This window comes from Pseudoliparis swirei, chromosome 7, assembly GCF_029220125.1.
Source record: "Pseudoliparis swirei isolate HS2019 ecotype Mariana Trench chromosome 7, NWPU_hadal_v1, whole genome shotgun sequence".
In the NCBI taxonomy this organism is placed as follows: domain Eukaryota; kingdom Metazoa; phylum Chordata; class Actinopteri; order Perciformes; family Liparidae; genus Pseudoliparis; species Pseudoliparis swirei.
Genome location: NC_079394.1, coordinates 20,930,350 through 20,936,203, shown reverse-complemented (window position 1 = coordinate 20,936,203; position 5,854 = coordinate 20,930,350). Strand labels below are relative to the sequence as shown.

The window sequence follows — 5,854 nt, the reverse complement described above, 5'->3', positions numbered from 1 at the left end:
TCTCGAATGTACCTCTAAACGGACACTGGGACAAGAAATAGGTGTTTACTTGAATCCACCAGGAGTGTTGTCGTCTTTGGACTTTCTAAAGAAATTACAGAGGCACAAGTTAAAGGAAAGTGGACAGCAAGTTCAGTGGCCTTGGACTTTGCACTTCTCCACTTCTTGTGACCTGGAGGACTCAATATCTGCATGGAATTTGAAGGAAAGCCAAAAAAGTCGAGACTTGATATAAAGACCAATTCAATCATCACTTATGATGTCGGCTAAAAAGGGGAACCTGTGGCCTCGATATTGTAAGGTATTCTCAAAACTTGGGCACTACGCAGATGGTGGAGAAACAGGCTTCCGGACACGCATGGATTAAGTTATCAACATTTAATGGCAAGAAAAGTGAATCAAACATTCAACGCGCTCTCTCCTCGTGTCAAGGCTGCAGGCTCTCGGCACCTCCCGAGAGCACAACCTTCCCTTCGGGGCTTACCTAAGAAAAGAGAACGAGCTCTCTAAAAACACGCTGTTTCATAATCCTCTTGCGCCGGCTCGAAACGTCACTTCCGGTTCCAACGCTTTCACAATAAGAATCCTGTCTTGTTAAAGTCACCTTCACAATAAAAGTCACTTCACGGATTTCAACCGGCTTCTTCAATCTATAATACTAACATACAGTCACTCTCATGCAATATACATTAATTCTTGCCATTTACATTTGCATAGAGTAAACATTACCCCTATGCGTCATAATACATTAATAACAATATTCTCCTTAATATTTTCTCTTATAATATCTTTCTATATGTATTAATTTAAAACATAAGACCTCTGCAGATGTTATCAAAATAAACTATTACAACTTAACAATCCCTCCTTTTATACTTATCCAATAGTATAAACAATCCAAGTAATAGCCCTTTTATTTTGACCCTCTATGTAAACAAACATTGTACAACATTTTAATTATCACTCATTATCATTCAGCATCCCTGTGGAGAACATCACTCCCTCCTTGCATCCCTGCTTCTCAAGGAAACTAAATAACACTAAGTGTCAGTGTGAATGTATTCATCACACAGGTAAAGAATCTTGCTGTCCTGATGGCTCCGGTTGATGTAACGTGCACTAAGTGTCTATCTGTGCAGGTGTCTGTGCATCCCTGTGAATCCAGTCCCTCCGCATACATGCTCTGCAACTCCAGTATTCCTCCAAGCAGATTGTCAATGATGGTTGCGATTGTCCCACTCAGCTGAGGGAGCATGAACTACTGCGTCCACAGACTGCAAGCAGTTAACTGTCTACCAGCAATTCACACTCACTAAATCTCAGCTGAGGACTTCTCAAGGATCTCGGCTTACATGCAGCTACCTGCATGCAGTGGTTCTCTGCCGTCATCCAAAAGGTCGATGTCTCTCTGGAACCTGTCTCATGCCTCCCGGGCGTCCCAGCCCCTGGGGAGATATTATTCCTCATGGTTTTCACTGGCTGCGCCGTCCGTCGGTGGATTTACATATCCACATGATGTCATCTGTTCCTCTTCCTCTGCATCGTTCTCTCCTCTGCTCCGAATGGCATCGCAGGGGTCCTCAGGATGGCTCCGTCTGCTCCTCAGTCTCTCTGAGCCGGGTGATGATGGTGTCCGATGCTCCTGTGGGCAGCTCCTCATGGCAGGTCCTCACAGCAGGCAGTCAGCACACGATGGAGATCGATGCTGGAGCGTCAGGTGTAGCTGTTGGAGAAAATGAGAACACAACACAACACAGCGGCCACTAGGGCGGCTCTATACAGAATGTGACACTTGACTATGAAAAATTGTCTATATTTTAATTTCTATATCTAATAAGTATCTAATACTTTCTAGGCTTGAATTCGCAATCTTCAACTGAGTCGGAGGAGCAGCTTCTCACCCCGTCCAACAGAGTCTCAATTACTTATCCAATCCAATCTAACTTTATTTATCTTTACCGGTTATGATAAATGTAATTGATCCTATCTATGGCCCTTGACTAGGGCATAGAAATATTCAAATCCTACTAGGATCTGATAGCAGGCAGGTATTCGTCCAGCACCCTCCTCTCTCGTGCTTGAACCCCTAAAACAGATCGAGGGCGCTCTGAGGTCCTTGCAATGACTTCAGAGCACCCCATTCGCCTGGACTTAGTCCACTGGCTCCTGGTGGGCTCCGGTAACCTGCTCAAAGAAAAAAAAACTTAACTGTGGTTAGTTCATTTCAAACATTCTCCAAAGCCACGTCATTAACTCTGCTATCTCCTCTCTGGGCGATAGTCTGCTCCTGTGAATGTGTTAAGTGTTTGGTTGCAAAGCTTGTGTGCCAGTCAGACCTGATCACCTCGAACGCCACAACTGTCTCTGCATCTCCCATCCCTCCTTTTTCTGAAACAACCTTTGATTCAGAAAACCCAGGTGGATGCATGCTGCAGTCAACTTCTTGCTTGTTAAGGGGATCAGGTACTGAGGCTTAATATATGTAAGGAAATGTAAATGTGGAGCACAGAAAAATCCTATTTTATTCTACACTATGTGTCTAATTTGTGGATGCAGTGCAGTAGGGAAAAAAAATGCAAATTGGGGTGAATACAGCACACAAAATACATAACGCACCCTCTCACACCTCGTCGAAACAAAAGCTGCAGCAATGTAAGAATTCCGTCAATGGCGGACATGTCAAACAAGGGTCAAACGCCCACTAACAAAAACCCTCACACCACATAAAGCTGCAGCAAATGAATGCTGTCAATGGCGGACATGTCAGACAAGGGTCAAACGCACATTAACCAGCTAAACAATGAGGAATGGCGTCCTAACTTATGTAAATGTATTCAACCCCCAAACAACCATGTGGGTGAACAAAGGACCAAATGTCCCTTGCTCTCATCTAACTCAAAATGGTGGATTTAACACAGGACAAACATAAAACAGACACACGCTGTACTTCTCGCTTACAAGTGTATTCAGTGAGTCCTCTTTGTAACTGCGACACGTTCAACACGACGGTCGCCACGCCACACGAGCAACCTCACTGATTTATGCGGTCTAATGATCTTGTAACTACGACACAATTCAAAATGACGGCCGCCACGCTTACGTTATACATCAACTAGCCGCAAGTCTTGTCTACAAAAACGTGTTACTCACAAAACAAAACGAACAACGAGCGCACAATATGACAAAAACATGCACTAAATAAACGTGAAGCACACACAAACGCTGTTGCAACAGCGACACACCTGGTGTGGAGCACAGGCCACACACTCGACATGGCCTCACACGTGGCCACTCACACAACAACAAGGCCACACACACACACGAGATAACACGTGGAAAAACGTGAAGAGAGTGGAAAAATCTCTACAACACAAGGAACAACAGAAATGAGACTACACGTGGAGAGAGTCTCTACACGAGGAACGGTAAAAGAACACAGGAAAAAGAAATCACGTGAAAAGCGTTAGACAACCATCTGTGCAAACGCACTACAGAAAGACACAAACACACCCAATCTTACACACGACTTCACATCAGTAACACGAAGCGCTCGATCGACCACACGGCCCACACGTGGGCGACTTTCACGCGTAAATGCCACTAAACGCGCAGAACATGCAAACGCACTGGAACAAACACACACGACTACTCATCTGTGACACGAAGCGTTCGATCAACCACGCGGGCCACACGTGGCCGACTTGCCCACGTAAATGCCACTAAACGCGCAGAACATGCAAAAGGCGATTGGGAAAAACACATATAAAACACAAACACACAGCGTCGATTGCTTGTTAAACTCTCCGGCGGGCTTGTGCCCTCCGTCGTGCTCTGACGGCATAAATAGCTCGATAGCTTAGCGCGGGCTACTCACCGCAGGAACGCGTCCTTAGTCCTGTAACTCTGGCGGCCCATCTCAGTTTCGCCTTCCGTGGTTTCCAAATTGTAAAGTATTCATCAAAACTGGGGCACTACGCAGATGGTGGAGAAACAGGCTTCCGGACACGCATGGATTAAGTTATCAACATTTAATGGCAAGAAAAGTGAATCAAACATTCAACGCGCTCTCCCTCGTGTCCAGGCTGACAGCTCTCGGCTCCTTCCGAGAGCACAACCTTCCCTTCGGGGCTTACCTGAGAAAGAGAACGAGCTCTCTAAAAACACGCTGTTTCATAATCCTCTTGCGCCGGCTCGAAACGTCACTTCCGGTTCCAACGCTTTCACAATAAGAATCCTGTCTTGTTAAAGTCACCTTCACAATAAAAGTCACTTCACGGATTTCAACCGGCTTCTTCAATCTATAATACTAACATACAGTCACTCTCATGCAATATACATTAATTCTTGCCATTTACATTTGCATAGAGTAAACATTACCCCTATGCGTCATAATACATTAATAACAATATCAATATTCTCCTTAATATTTTCTCTTATAATATCTTTCTATATGTATTAATTTAAAACATAAGACCTCTGCAGATGTTATCAAAATAAACTATTACAACTTAACAATATGAAGACGAGAAACTCTACTGGCAAGACAAGTACAGCCGAGGCTCGCTAGTGAGGATCACTTCTGTCTCCCTCTCTCATTATCGGTTTCCCATCCCGCGGCTTCTCCCATCAGTTTGTATTTACGTCCCGCCTCCCTTTTGTAATCAGCTTATCCTCTCCCTTAGTTTACTCCGGTCTCACTAAAGAGTCTCGTCTCTGACTCACCCTCTTTTTCCTCCCTCTAACTCCTCTTCTTCATTTGTAATCCGTTTACCTTCTAACTCTGTTCCAGTCCAACAGAGGTAGTCGAGGTCAGTACCTCTGCTGCTTCTTTTCTCTGCATCTCTTTGTTCAGTATGAAGTAACAACAAGAAAACAACCCGTATTACATCAGATGTGTGTATGTTTTGTCTGTTGGCGATGGGCTGTGTTTGTGTTGTGGGTCGGGTCGCGTCTCCTTCGGTCACACGGCACACTGAAACGTTGCTCTAATAAACACACAAACATACACACGTAGTTTTTGGACCACCGGCTCGAGCACTTCTCGCCTGTTACCATGTAGGCGTGATTACCATGGTATTTAACCGATGCTCTATCACCATGGCGACAACTTTCTTTTTCATCAACCGTCGAGAATTTGCTTGCAATCGTCTCCAGAGTTCTGTCATTGTCACGGTAACCACAAGGCTTCAGCAGTGTTCCGTTGTCATGGAGGCGAAGCTGCCGTCATGGCGACCCATCTCTTCCAGCACCGCGGCCAGTTCATTCAGGTCTCCATCCGGGAAGTGCTGGGCCTCCCAGAGATCCAGGATCACACCTGTCGGACTGGACTTGGTGGCAAAGTAGTTCAGGTACCTGGAGACATCAAGTAGAGCAGAAAGACAAAATATCTTACGACAGAACACGTTTAATTATCTCGCCCTGTCAACTTACTGAGAGAGACGATGTTCTGGTCGTTATACTATAAAAAATAAAATAAGTCGATTGAATAAAAAAAAAATAATAACAATAAAGTAAATATATATATCATGACATGTATCTCTCTTTCTATATTTAACTATTCTGATAAATGAGCTATTTAATGTGATCCAATTCAATTATTATTTAAAAATGAAATGTAATGACCACTGGTGAATTTGAACTGACTGCTTACTTGAGGACTTATAACTTATAATAAAGAAAAAATGATTGACTGGAGAACGTTTTTTCGACAATGTGCGACTATGCATTTTCAATTTATTAAAATATAAAACCGATGTATTCGGTTGCATTAGAGCACAGACAGGTGCCACCAGCCCACAGGGAGGAGACAGTGTTCATAAGAATGGGACATTCTAAAGCTGCAGACACTCATGTA

General features: G+C 44.1%; 1 long non-coding RNA gene across 1 annotated transcript; it reads right to left on the bottom strand.

Moving 5' to 3' along the window:
• Positions 1-363: 363 nt before the first annotated feature.
• LOC130196933 (uncharacterized) lies at positions 364-4,552 on the bottom strand. Its single transcript, XR_008832346.1, has 2 exons — positions 3,875-4,552; positions 364-2,184 (listed from the first exon to the last, which is right to left on the bottom strand). It is a non-coding gene; the product is annotated as an uncharacterized LOC130196933 (long non-coding RNA).
• Positions 4,553-5,854: the final 1,302 nt, after the last annotated feature.